Below are 14,973 nucleotides of genomic sequence, written 5' to 3'. Positions count from 1 at the left end.
GTGTGTGTGTGTGTGTGTGTGTGTGTGTGTGTGTGTGTGTGTGTGTGATTGAATAAATGAATGACGAATGGACATTTGGATCTGATTGTATCCAGTGACATTGAAATGCCAGCTTTAATTACCTCACTGTACTTCATTTTATGGTTAAATGATTTAAAATCATCCAGTATATGCCTCTGTTATCTAATTTTTAAAATTAATATGTTTTCAAAAACCTCTTATTCAGAGGAGATTGGAGATTGCTAGGTATTCCTTCACTGATTTCTGTTTGAAAAACACTGATCACGAAGAGACGTGCTGCAGGGCTCAGATGATATTTATATCAGTGTGTCTTTTCCCAAAAAGGGCCCATATGCACTGCCTGTGGGGCAGCTGCTTTTGCCCTCTGTTTCTGATCCTTAATTACTTGGCTTTTTTCTTCTGCATATGTTAAATTTTTCAGACCCTTTGGAACCCTCCTCTCTACTTACATGCCATCACTGAGCAATTTTTACTTTCGACTTTCCAACAGCTTGATACAAGTAAGCATCTATTAATACTGACCACCACCTGCTGCAAAGCTTTGAGTACAACTTAATGGCTAGAGTCCGGATTTTACTAAAGAAAAGGCAGCGAATAATATCAAAACACATGATAGGCATTCTCAAATATCTTGAAGTCTTTTTGATCTGTCCTCTTTCTTATTTGCATTTTCCTTTCCTGTTTAATGGTGTTCTTATTCAAGAGGAATAAGACATCCTGCTCTTAAAACCTCATCTGGGGCTTCCCTGGTGGCGCAGTGGTTGAGAGTCCACCTGCCGATGCAGGGGACGCGGGTTCGTGCCCCGGTTCGGGAAGATCTCACATGCTGCGGAGCGGCTGGGCCTGTAAGCCATGGCCGCTGGGCCTGCGCGTCCGGAGCCTGTGCTCCGCAACGGGAGAGGCCACAACAGTGAGAGGCCCGCGTACCGCAAAAAAAAACCAACCAACCAAACAAAAAAAAACCCAAAAAGGAAACCTCATCTGGTTTCACATTGATTTTGATCAGTAATCTGACAACATTTAAGGTGGGAGACTTGAAAGTATATGAAGACTCTAACCCTCCAAGCTACCTGTAAATCGCAAAAATACCTTTACAAAACTCTCAAAACATTCAGAGAATTATCATTGCCTGTTGTAAAAGGAAAAAGACAAAACTGGAGTTTGCTTAATTGGGATATATATAATCTGAGGGTCTGCAGGACATTAAATACTATTTGTAGCAGTTTATGCTCTTACCTACCTCTCTCTATAGCCATCGTTACAGCATTAGTGGTGAATATATTGAGTGGGAGGGAGAGACAGGAATACTACTCTTACCTTAATTTTATCTGCCCTATTTGTATGACTGAATTCTTTATTTTCCTCAGACTTGCACTGAGTTTTATTTTTAAAAGTTAGCATAGATGAACAACAATCTCTTGGATTAAAAAGCACAGTGAGTTAAAAAGGGAGTGGATGGAAGATCCGCGAAGTTATGAAACAGACAAGGGAATTATAAGTGTATACTGTTTTCAACCTAAACAAATTCATTTGTCAGCAGGTGAAGCTTGTTTTGAACGAAGAAGTTTATTTTCGCTGCATATATGCGAAGTGTGCATAATAAGTCATTTAAATCAAGGTTACACACTGTCTTTAGGCAATTATTCTCTTCTGTGTTTGTCAAATGTAAAAAACCAATTGTAAGCAGTTTTGAACTGTTGTTTTGTTGCAATTATGCACTCCTTTGACAAAGGATAATGCTTTATTTTGCAAAGAAAATGCTGCAGGGTTACTTTGTGGGATTTATAGTGTAATGGAGAGAAATAATTAACCAAACAGATACACAGGCAAGGGGTGGATGCTAGTGTGCAGTCTGAAATGAATCAGCTCTTCTAAAGATTGACACATGCACCTGAAGTTCTTCACAATCCCATTAGACCTGCTTGCAAACATCTAGGGCACAATATTTCACCCAAGATGAAAATTTAATTATGACCTCTCCCTACCCAATGAGACCAGCTCTGGAAACAGAGGCAGCTGGTGCTATATTTTTAAATGCCACTTAGAAGGTGATGTTAAATGTTTAATGTTTTTCTTGTGTTGCATAGCACATGCTTTTGCATTAGCCAAGAGGACAATGAAGAAGGCATGATCACAACAAGAATAACAACACGAGACATACGCCGTCTCTGTTTTGCCAAGCAGAATTGTTAGGATTCCAAGTTCCTCCCATAGATCCTCCCGTTTCCTGGCAGGGAGTTGGGTTAGTGGTTGATTCTCCTTAGCAGCCTTGGTTGTTTGCTTCTGTAACCCTGTGGGATCAACTTCTTCTGCTACGTCACCACCAAGCTCTTTGCTGCTTTGCTGCCACGTCCCACTTTGTTGCCCCATCTTGGGATGTTTTGCTGTTACAGTGGTGTGACCCTTTCATAATTACTGGTAGTGATCTGCCTACCTTTGTCACTGACTGTGTTTCTCTCACTAAAACAAAAGAGAGGTTTATTTCCACCTGTGATAGAATAATGCTTGGGCTCCCTATAATGGAAATAGAAGTTCTTGATTTTTTAAATAATATTTCAGATGTTACAGCATTTATATTTATCAATTTTTTTTCAGTTTCTCATACCTCTTGTTTTTGAGAACGCTGTGCCCTGTTGCCTCAGACGTGGATAGAAAGATAAAATAAGTTTCAACCTAAAATTATTCTTCTTATTCAAAAATCAGCTCATGCCCACTGAGTCTTTTCTGCTCCAGTGAATTCAGTTTTCATCTGAGACGATAAAGGAGCTTCTACCCTCTCCTTCATGATAGTCTAAACCTGGTGTCCTGAGATCTGAGAACCATGTCTAAATCTCTTTCCTAGTTTCCCTCCAAACCTCCCTCCACCCCCAACTTCTTCGCAAATATAACCCTTGCCTCCACTCTGCTCCTGCAGTTACCACAGGGTATATGCAGATTCTCTTCCCTCCCTGCTCTCCAGTTCTACACCTGTAGTAAAGATATTTGCATTCTGATCTAGATACTATATAAATTACTTTTTAAATTATAAAAAATATTCACAGTGTCAATACATTTTTAAATTTTAAAATTGTTAGGAAATTTTAATCTTCAAAAATATAGTCAAAATTAGTATTCAAACTGAACAAAATCCATAGTCTATTCTTTGTGTTTTCATTTCTTCAGCATGCTGTAATAAGGAGAATTGGGAAAAGCTTTGTGAACATTAACTCATTTTAACAAGATATGAAGAATCTGTAAAATTCAAAAGACCGGTATCTTTTCTGAGCATGTAGAACAGGCTGAGCAAGAATAGAATGTGGAAATTTGCCAGAGCATCTGAAATATTTGTATGACTTCTGTGTCAGAGGACACGCAGTAGCAGTACAGTGCAGGGACTGAAATTATTTGGAGTTGGACATTTCTGAGATCCACTCTTGGCTTTCCTACTTGTTAGCTGTGTGACATTAATCAAGTTACTTAACATCTCTGAATTGGACTTTTGTCACAAGTGGACTGGGACTAGTGATAGAACTGCTTTATGGTCAGTGGGATATAACTAGGTAAGTAGATTAGTAAAAAGTTAGATAGATGAGAGATATAAGATACATAGAAGGACAGTAAAAGGAGGTCTGGAGAGAGAAAACAGGGCCTTTAGATAGCTGCCTTAGGGATTTAGAACTTCATGCAGTAGGCATATACAATTCAACTTGGATTATATGAGCTAGTTAGTTCCATTTAAATTAATTAATTTCAGAAGAAATTATTTATTCGTTTATTGGGTTACCAACCAATTTGACAATAAGCCTTCTGACATTAAAAATTAAAAGATGAATAATAATGCCTACAATTTATTTTCAGGACACTGACATTTTATTATAGTCTATGAAATACTAATACATACAAATAAAAGAAAGTATTAAAGATAGAGTAAATGAATGGAGATAGTTCCTGGTGAATCTAAATGTTCTTTAATATTGTATAAATAATATATTAATAATATAATGTATTAATATATATTATGATATTTTCCTTAAGTCTACAAAAATATTCTGTCTCAGTTGAGTTTACAAATATATGAGAGCTGTTATTTGCCCTTAACTCAGGCAGGCCACATTCCATTAATTTACAGTATTAATTTGTGTAAAGGCTCATTTTCCTAATTGACTATCTAGGGGCAAACATGAATAGAACTTTCTCAAATATTCAGAACTTATAGAAATTAATGATATTTTATTGACCCACCCAGTATTCCAGGAAAAAAGTAACTTTTTTGCGAGAATGATTCAGGTGAATGCCTTAATTTGCGCCATAATTTTTTTTTTACAGTAGCTCCTTGATAGTTATCTATTTTAAATATAGCAGTGTTGCTCCATAAATTTTAATGTATGATACATCAGTAGGATTTAAGAGGGGCAGACAGGAAACATGTGTTCTAATAGGACAGATACTCAGTTGAATATATCTGGGTGCTTTAACCTGTGTTACGTACCTGCTCAATAAAATATATGCACATGATTGCATTTTTGAAGGTGTATTACAAATAAAAACACCATGAAATTGAAAATCAATTCATAGAATTGTTGGAAACATTCAAACGTGTTATTTTAGAACAATTACTTTTTTCCTGTGTGTGTTTTCTCAACTATAAAGCTAACTTTTAAAAGACACACCAAGATGACTTGGGTGTTCTTTTTGTACGTTGTATTTCAGGAAGTACACAGAACAGAAAATAACCACACAGTGCTTATACAAATTTCACCTTATTATTTTTCGCAACTCATTTCAAAGTAAATTAACTTTGATAATAATAATATAGTTCCTTGACAATTTATACAATGCATTTTATTATTTTTATAATTAATGTGAATTCTAAATGAATAATCAAATTCTAACAAAAAGAATACATATGGCTCATCCTTCTGTCTTCCAGTTTATTTTCTCCGTAACACTTTGCACAGCATCTTTTGGTTCATCGATCCCCTATTTTCCTCTCCTTTCAGCTCACTTCTGTCATATCCGTGGAAATAGCTATTCTCCTTTGAGTGGCTATCTTGTCATAATTTATAAATATTTCAGGCATGTATTTAAAGAATGTTCATGAATTCTTGGGCTGAGTTTTCTAGATATGTCTCAACTCAAGCCTTGTGTAGGTTCATATATCTCTGTGTACATTTATTTTTACACTGTATATTTATGAGATATATGTATATTATATATAAACATGGTATATGTATTTATACTATATATAAACACCCATATAGGTTGAGACAATAATGTTAGGTAAGTACACATTCAGAAGTATAAAATTGTCTTAGTGGATTGATACCTAAGTTAATTGGAAATTATGCTTTATTATTAATGATGCATTTTGCCCCAAAGTATTTTGTCTGATATTAATATTTTATATTAATACCATCCTTACTTGATTAATGATTACTTACTATATTTGTACAAAATTTTTACTTTCAATTTTTTTCTCTCTTATTATAATGCTTAGGTGTAAATCTATATGTAGATGTATCAACAGGTATGTACAAATAACCTATACCCAAATTTTGGTTATATCTATTTGTAGAAACTCTATGTTTTAATGGGTATATCTAAGTTTTTTACATTAATTGTGATACTGATATTTTTGACATTATACTTATATTTTAAAAATCTACTGTGCTTTTCCTTTAATATCTTTTTTCTGATTTTTTTACCTTCTAGTATATTGATAGGGTTTTTAAATTCTTTTTACTTTTCTATTATCTTAGACTATATATTCATTATACTTCTGTTATTCCTGTTTACTTTAAATTTATAGCTTGCCTAATTTATTTTATCAATTGTTGCCAGAATTTATTATCTCAAATTTTCTTACCTCTACGCTTTTATTATTATTTTCTATTCTACATTTTAAAATCCCCCCAAACTACTATTACCTTTATTATTTACAGTTATTATTGTTATTTATAATTGATGTCTTCTAAAAACATAACAACAAAGTAATTTCCTTGCATGCTATTGCTTTTTCCAACAACTTTTCAACTCTGGGTTGTTTCCTTCTTTCTTATTAGCCTATCTTAGTATTACAGAAGTTCTTTTGGCAAGGGTTAAGGATGATAAATTTTAAAAATCTGTCTGAATATGACTCTTAAACAATAGTTTGGGTGTATTATTCATGGATGACATTTATTTTCTCTCAACTTGATAAGATATTATTCTATTGTTTTCTGATGTCAGTCTTGCTAACGTGAAGTCTTCTGTACATTGAATAGTTATTCCTTTGTCTGCAATTTGTCTTTTCTGTTTTTCTTGCTGCTTTCAATATTTCCTCTTTGTCTTTTAGCTTCTTCAGTTTCATCATAATTTACTATGGTGGTGAGTCTTAGTGTGCTTTCTCTACCTGAAGAGCAATGGCTTTCTTCAATTGCGAAAAATGCTCAACCTTTATCACTTCAAATTTTGCCTTTTCTCTCTTTCTCTAATTTCTTATTCCAAAATACCTGTAGATTTATTTTTGAGACTTCTTGTTGTGGTCTCAATATCTTTTACTTGTCCTCCTTTGTTTTTTGTTTCTTTACCTCTATAATGCTAACATTATATTGGAGGATAAAAATCTGGGGAAGGAGGAGTGAAGAAAAGATTAAAGTGAGCCAAGAAAGGAATGGGAGCAAATGCTAGATAAGGCATTACTGAGCTGTCCACAGCGTTGCAAACAAAACAGAGCTGGTGCTTAGTCACACATAATCTCTCTAGAAAGCCTTTATGGAGCAATGCATTTAGAAGAGGACACTGGTGAAATGATTAAGAGAGAACAATTTACTTGATGTCTTCTTCCTGTCTCCTCTCCCTAACTGATCAAAAGTCTTCTCCCAGGGGAAGATGTTCCTTGCAAATAGGTAGAGTTTCCACAGGTCCGTTCAGACCATGTGCTGCTGCGATAGGCTTTCCTTTTTCATTGGTGTTGTGTGCATGTCATCTTTGGTCTATGTGGTATGCATGACATCTTTAGCAGGTGGCAGGGATTTTTGACTATAACAGTATAAGTCATCATTAGGGTTACTCATCCAGGAACTGAGGCAATCAACTGAGTCCTGAGTAGCAGAGAGGCCAAACTGAATGTGGGATATACATAAACTAAATCGGTAATAAGTGTGTGTTTATTTCATAAGAGTCCCATGTGTCCTAGAGTCTGCAAATGTCCCCAAAGGAGGTTTTTGTATGGATTTCTGCGGTGGCCTAAGAGGTTCTAAACTAGTTTTTGTGTTAATTTCTTGGCTTGGGATTACAGCACCATGATAAAAATGAAAATTCAGTTTCAATACTTAGGCTTAGAAGGAGTTAGGTGTTTTGTTTTTATTTTCCATAGGTGACTTTTTTCCCCCTACTTAGGCCCTAGGAAGAAAGAAAAGTTTTTCCATTAACTTTTCAGTCTTTTTCTGGTTCTCTTTTCAGTATTGGAACAACTTTTTTGCAATTTTAGTCTTTATGTACAAAAATAATTTTTGGCTATGATTGTCTTCTGATGGCATCCACTTATGGGTGTGAAAGACTAAACTTGAGTAAAAAAAATCACAGTAGCTACAACAGTGTGAGTTTCTGCTTATTGCTCTGGCTTTAAGGTTTTCTTCTTTAGCGTTGATACCTAAGGATTTACCTTTCCTTCTTTTGAGGTTGTTTATGAAATTAAACATTTTTTGATGTGTTTATCCACCATTCTGGTGTGTTTGTAAAAAAAAAAAAAAGGGGGGGTTCCTATCAGTTCAGTCCGTTATTTTTCTATATGTATTTCCATATATTTCTGCTACATTTTGAAGTGCCAATCATTACTCATAATGCCATTTGGTAAAAAGAAGGAAAGACAAATGATATGAGACTGTTTAAGGGAGAGGAACTAATCCAGTGGGTAAGAATGGCTGTAGGAAAGTTAATGTGGTTGGTGTATTGAGGGCAGATTATAAATGATAATGCTAGAGCTAGATGTGGTCCAGCAGACAGAAGGGCATGTTAAGAATTGTGTTTACCCCAAGAGTAATGGGATGGCAGTAAATAAAGGAGTAAAGCAATCTTTACATTTTTAAATGTAACTCTGACTTCAGTGTTAATGAAGTGGTGGCCAGAGTAGATGAATGTGGGAAACCACTTAGAAGACCATTAAATGGCTGATAACTGATCAAACAGGGAATAATCCACTGAAAGAAGAAAGTACAATAATTATTTCCTATTGCTGGCCACATTCACAGCCAGTTGTAGCAACTATAATAGTGACTGAGCACCCACTGCCCTCCACATTACTACAATGACTACATTCTCTACATTACTACTGCACTTACTGTATTACTACTGCCTGACTCCAACCTTGTCTGCCTGAAGATGATCTACCATGCTGCAGCCAGAGCAATTGCTCTAAAATGTGAAATGGACCATAGCACTCCCTGACTGTAAACTTTTCCATGGCTTCCCACTGATCTCAAAAGTCCAAACTCTTGAGGTGCGCAAGGTGTACAAAAGGGCTGTACAAACCCATTGCAGCTGACCTTTATTTTCCTTTTCAGATTAAATTCTTTTTTATTTATATTTATTTAAAAAAAATTTTTGGCCGTACCACGTGTCATGCGTGATCTTAGCTCCCCAACCTGGGATCGAATCCACACCCCCTACAGTGGAAGCTGGGAGTGTTAACCACCGGACTGCCAGGCAAGTCTCTCTTCAGATTAAATTCTATCCACTCATATCAAACTCTGAGATCCAGCCAGAGTGAAGGATTTCAGTCCCGCAAACAAGCCACATGCTCTTTTACCTCTCGAACTTTAGACATGACCTTTATTTTGCCTCCGAATACCTCTGATGACATTCCCTTTTGTCTGCTCTAACCCCCATCACACGTGAAAACATATTTCACCTGGCAGAGGGTCGTTAACTTTCAGATCGCAGGTTTTACATCACTCGTCAACTCTTCTAGAAAGAGACTAGGTCTGAGGTTGGTGGCCTCAGGTCATTTCAGTTATCATCATTTGATTCTTATTGCTTCCTTACTCTTGGAAACTGCCACTAGATTCTCTCTGAGGAGCAATATTATCAATACTTTCTTGTTCTCAGCTGTATTCCCAGAACCAAGCATGGTACCTGAAGTGCCTGAAAAATACTCGTTGAGCTAATGAGGAAATGAATGACTGAATGTTTGACTAAATGAACAGATTTAGGTATTTTATGGTATCTACCCCACAACAGTATTCTGTTAAAACTTTGTCAATTAGGAACTATATAATCACAACAAATGATTTATTCACAGTTTCTCAGAGAAGCCCTCATAATTGGTGGCTGAAATATATGTGGGTTCTCACCTGATTTATTTTTTTTCCCTGATGGAACTATGGAAAGGAAGAAGAGATATTTTTAACCATAGGTCAACATGTAATCCCCAAAAGTATTAAAAAAATGAGAGCGAGAGATTCTCTAGACCCAGGTTTACGTTCCTGTTATTTAGTTTCATGTCTTGAGATAAATATATTTGAGGTTTCTGCCTTATACAACTTTGGTTCTGGATCAGGTTTTAGGAGACTGTTGGTTCTACCTGGGATATACTCATCTTCACTTGGGACCTTTGGGTGAAATTAGGGATTATTCAGTCTGAGCATTTGATCCTACTTGCTGCCTACATCAACATTCTTTTCAGCACCTTCTTTCCTAAATCTTGTGACATGATTCAGCTATGATAGATTCTGTTGGTACTTGATATTGCCATTGTTCTCCAGTGATTTTAGAAACCCCTGATGCCCTTTGGAATATCTGAAAACAAATATAATAGCTTGTCAAGGGAATCTGACCAGACCCTGAGGTCAGATTGAGATATAATTAGGAAAAAATAAATAGATTAGCCCTAATTATCTGAATAGTTCAATGTCCCCTGCCTATTATTCATATCTCCTTGTCTCTGTTTATTTTAGCTTTAGTCTTATGTTTATTCTGTTAACATATTACATCTTTAAAACCTGCAGATTTTATAACTCTTTGCTTTATAGCTTTGCCTCCTTAAAAAAAAGTCTCATTTCTTATCTCCATATGATAAAATGTCTTTCTTTACTCATTTGTTTCTATAAAATTTTGTGGTAAAGATGAAAAAATGATTTCTTACTTTTATTTATGTCTCCATAACACAATTTATTTTGAAATTCTTAGTAATAAAATATGGTCCAAAAGTGTTTGGTGAACAAAGATATTTGAAGGTTTCACAGTAATAGAAAACAGAGGGAGCATTTAAATAATATGAGTAAACTTTCTCATGAAGTATGACATCATTCTGAATTAATTTCTTGATTTATTTTGATTTATACAAATTGTCCAAATATGAAGTGCTTGTAGAGTTCAAGACAGATGTGAATAAATTCTAAATAATTCTTTATGTAAAGCTGCACCTTCAAAGAGAGCACTTATTATTCACTAATGTGGATGGATTTTGATATAACTTCCAATAAACTTAATCACTCAAAAGGAAAATCTATAATTTTCTTCCATATGAAAAAAGTTACTACCAACATTGTAATGTCAGTGGAAGCACTGTATCAATATAAGGACATATCTGACACAGAGTAGGTGCTCTAAATATAGTACCTAGTTTTAATGCTTCATAATCTTTTACAATAACAATTCATTGTAAAATTGTTTTGTGATTATATTAAGCCCTTTTGTCAATTTGTTGAATCTGTATCTTTTTATTTCAGAAAATAAAGATACTTATTACTTTTTTTTTTTTTTTTTGCGGTATGCGAGCCCCTCACTGTTGTGGCCCCTCCCGTTGCGGAGCACAGGGCCCAGACACGCAGGCCCAGCGGCCATGGCTCATGGGCCCAGCCGCTCCGCGGCACGTGGGATCCCCCCGGACCGGGGCACGAACCCGTGTCCCCTGCATCAGCAGGCGGACTCCCAACCACTGCGCCACCAGGGAAGCCCACTTATTAGTATTTTAAATGAAAATAGAAGTTGCATCTACTAGAGAAAATCTAAATCTGTTTAAGAAAAAAAAAAAAGAGGCTCCTTTATCCTCGTGCTACTCGTGATTATTACTTTTAACATGGTGACATATTTCTCTTCTATTACTTTTGATGTTTAACACAATTAATATTTACTTTTTCCAGGGCTTCCCTGGTGGCGCAGTGGTTGGGAGTCCGCCTGCCGATTCAGGGGACGCGGACTCGTGCCCGGTCTGGGAGGATCCCACATGCCGCGGAGCGGCTGGGCCCGTGAGCCATGGCCGCTGGGCCTGCGCGTCTGGAGCCTGTGCTCCGTGGCGGGAGAGGCCACAGCGGTGAGAGGCCCGCGTACCGTAACAAACAAACAAAAAAAATTACTTTTTTCAAGAAAACCCCAACTGTTTTTGCATCTTTTAGTAGATGAACTTTAGAATTAAGAGTTTCAGTTTCCGACAAGGATTTTAATTGGGAAGACATTTAATTTAAAAGTTAATTTTGGGAAAAGTGATATCCTCACACTGTTGATCCTTCCCTTTCCAGGATATATCTTTTCAGTTTTTTTCAATCCTTTTTTTTTTTTTTTTTTGCGGTACGCGGGCCTCTCACTGTTGTGGCCTCTCCCGTTGCAGAGCACAGGCTCCGGACGCACAGGCCCAGCGGCCATGGCTCACGGGCCCAGCCGCTCCGCGGCATGTGGGATCTTCCCGGACTGGGGCACGAGCACGTGTCCCCTGCATCGGCAGGCGGACTCTCAACCACTGCGCCACCAGGGAAGCCCTAGGTACCATTTTTAAGAGCCAAATTCTATTCTAGTTCATAAATGAACTAGAATTTATTGAATCATTAGCTTTGTATTATCGATGAAAAAATTAATCAGTTGATCCAAGAAAGAAATGGAAAATTTTATTTGAGACAAGTTGAAGGTTATAACCCGAGAACAGACTGTCAGATAGCTCTGAGAACTTTTCCACCCATTAGAGGTCAAAGCACAGATATAAGTTTTTGAGACAGAGGGCTGTACATTAAATGATATATTATTGATTGTTTACACAATCCAGATCTATACATACAAAGCAAGTAGTGGGTAATGGGCCATCATGGCTCTTACAAGATTAAGAAGAATGGTTATTTCCCAAGGAGTTATCGTGACGCTAGGAGAATGTTGCTCTTTATGGTTGAGCAGGTATTTCTGTTGAAGGGGAGGTTTGGTGGATCCATAGTACAGATACACAATGCACAGTAGAGGGAGGAGAGGAGGCCAAAAGGAAGACAAAATTTTTATGTTTAAATTTTCCTCAACTTGCCTTAGAATATAAATTTTTTTTGTTGTTTTTTGGGTTTTTTTATTATTTATTTAAAAAAATTTTTTTAACATCTTTATTGGAGTATAATTGCTTTGTAAAGCATTGTAATGGTGTGTTAGTTTCTGCTTTGTAACAAAGTGTATTAGTTATACATATACATATGTTCCCATATCTCCTCCCTCTTGCATCTCCCTCCCACCCTCCCTATCCCACCCCTCTAGGTGGTCACAAAGCAGCGAGCTGGTCTCCCTGTGCTATGCGGCTGCTTCCCACTAGCTATCTATTTTATGTTTGATAGTGTATATATACTCTCTCACTTTGTCACAGCTTACCCTTCCCCCTCCCCGTATCCTCAAGTCCATTCTCTAGTAGGTCAGTGTCTTTATTCCCGTCTTGCCCCTAGGTTCTTCATGACCATTTTTTTTTTTTTTTACTTAGATTCCATATATATGTGTTAGCATACGGTATTTGTTTTTCTCTTTCTGACTTAACTTCACTCTGTATGACAGACTCTAGGTCCATCCACCTCACTACGAATAACCCAATTTCATTTCTTTTTATGGCTGAGTAATATAAATTTTTATTTCATCAGTATTATGTATTTAGATTGTTCAAATAATTTATACTTATGAATGACACTGAGAAAAATGCAGACTGGCCTTCTCTGCAGTGTATATTTTTTTCTTTAAGTTTAACTCAGAGAAGTGGAAGTACGGAATCAAAAGATATGAGCAAATTAAAGGTCTAGCCTAGAAACAGTCATCCTCTCATCAGTGGCTGTGTATGAGAATACCTGTCTTGCTGCTTGCTCTCACATCACCATCGCCAGCATTGTGTTATTGAAAAGGAAAAGCACAACGAAATCTGCAGTTATAAGAATATGTATATCTGGATGCTAATTAGATAATTTCCACTCATATGACATCATGTCCATTCTGCATAATTTTATCCCATAGTACTTATAGTGTTTCAGAAAATTCATCTGTTTTCATTGTTTCAGGATAAAAGTTTTAGTGATCTGAGACGATTGAACTAACTTTTTGGTGATTCACATTCTTGCAATTCAATTCCCCTTAAATTCTTTCATTATAAGGACAAAAAATATTTAATGTAAAAGAATGGGTAGCCCTTCCCACCTCTTAGACAATGAATAGGAATTTCATGTGTAAAGGCCCATATAGGAAGAAATGGAGTAAAAGTGCCATAGGCTAGAGGAAGGAGCAGAATGCACAGTTAGTTTGACGACAGAGACAAAGAGTGGAAAAGTACATAAAGTCTGAGGATGGCAGAGAAAAACAAGGGGGAAGCTAAGAGGTATTTCTAGGGATTATGATTCCTTCTCGGTATTTGACAAGTAAAGGATTTGATGCATGTTGAAATTATTTTTGATTGCATGGATTATGTTTTATGGTCCACAGCACCTCTATGAGACTGACCCACACCATTTTTTAAGCTTCTCACACACATTTTGATCGTGCCCAGCATGGCCATTATTAAATCCAAGATAACAAGTCCATTTTTTGCCAGCATTTTAATATTTACTCTTCACTCCTCAATTGTTCCTCGTTTCTTATCTACAGTAGGGATGCTTCCTTCAAATTCCCCATCAGGCAGGACAATGAAACATCTGTGGAGCACCAACCGCGTGTAAGCTCTCGTGCTGGTGTTGCAACGGGAGACTATGAGGAATGTACTTAAGGGCACTCAGTGGAGACAGACCCACGGTTGTAGAAAGCATGGCTATTTGCCCAGCTTGAATCTATTCCCCACTTTCTCGTTCATAACCAAACCTTGATTTGTTCAGATGTTGATGACAAACTACTCATCCCATTGCATTTTTGGAGAAACTGGATCCATCCTCAGTTCAAATGCTGTTTCATGATCTTTAAAAAAAAAAAATCATGATTTAAAAATAAATCGACACATACGGGCCATTCTCCTGGTTATTGAAATCCTTCCTAGCTGTTCACACTTAGGGAAAGGACCACACTTCCCGAGTGAAGGAGAGGCTCCCTTCCATTAGATGTTAGTAATATTTTCATGTGCTGCTGAGAGCCTTTCTATGATCCCAAGGGAAACGTCTTAAGATGAAGCAAACAATATGCAGTCAAATGCTCTTGCCCTGAGCTATATCCCTGGAAGCCAAAAATGTGAACAGCAGAGCAAAGGGATGGAGAGAACTGAGTTCCTGATGATATCATTAAGCTACTGAATCAACAATCCATGGCATCTACCTTCCTCTTGACTTTCTGTTATGGGAGCTAATAACTTTGAAAACATTTTTAGTTGGACTTTCTGTTAGTTACAGTTGAAAGCATCCCAACTGATATAACAGTTAATAATTAAATTAAAAAGTTTTGATAATTATTACAGTATTTTCACCTGGAAGCCTTTATTTACTGCTATTTCAATATGTACTTTCTGGTGTGCATAATTTTTAGTGCACAGGGTAATATTAGTTTTCTTCCCAGACATGCTTGCATTTGTATTAGTAACAGATACTTTTTTGCAAAACTACCAACATCTTCCGCTCCTCTCCTTTTCCTCTACTTAAATGTTATGGTTTGAAAGTAAAATAAAACCTAAATGTTAATGTGAACAGATTTGAAAGACTGTGCTCTCTTCTATCTTAATGAAATTTGACTATAATATAGACTTTTGATAAATTGAAACTCTCTGATATTGTGCAATGTATTAATGAATTTTTTAAT

This window comes from Monodon monoceros, unplaced genomic scaffold, assembly GCF_005190385.1.
Source record: "Monodon monoceros isolate NGI ecotype Baffin Bay Population unplaced genomic scaffold, NGI_Narwhal_1 Super_Scaffold_11, whole genome shotgun sequence".
Taxonomy (NCBI): domain Eukaryota; kingdom Metazoa; phylum Chordata; class Mammalia; order Artiodactyla; family Monodontidae; genus Monodon; species Monodon monoceros.
This window is presented reverse-complemented; position numbering follows the sequence as displayed.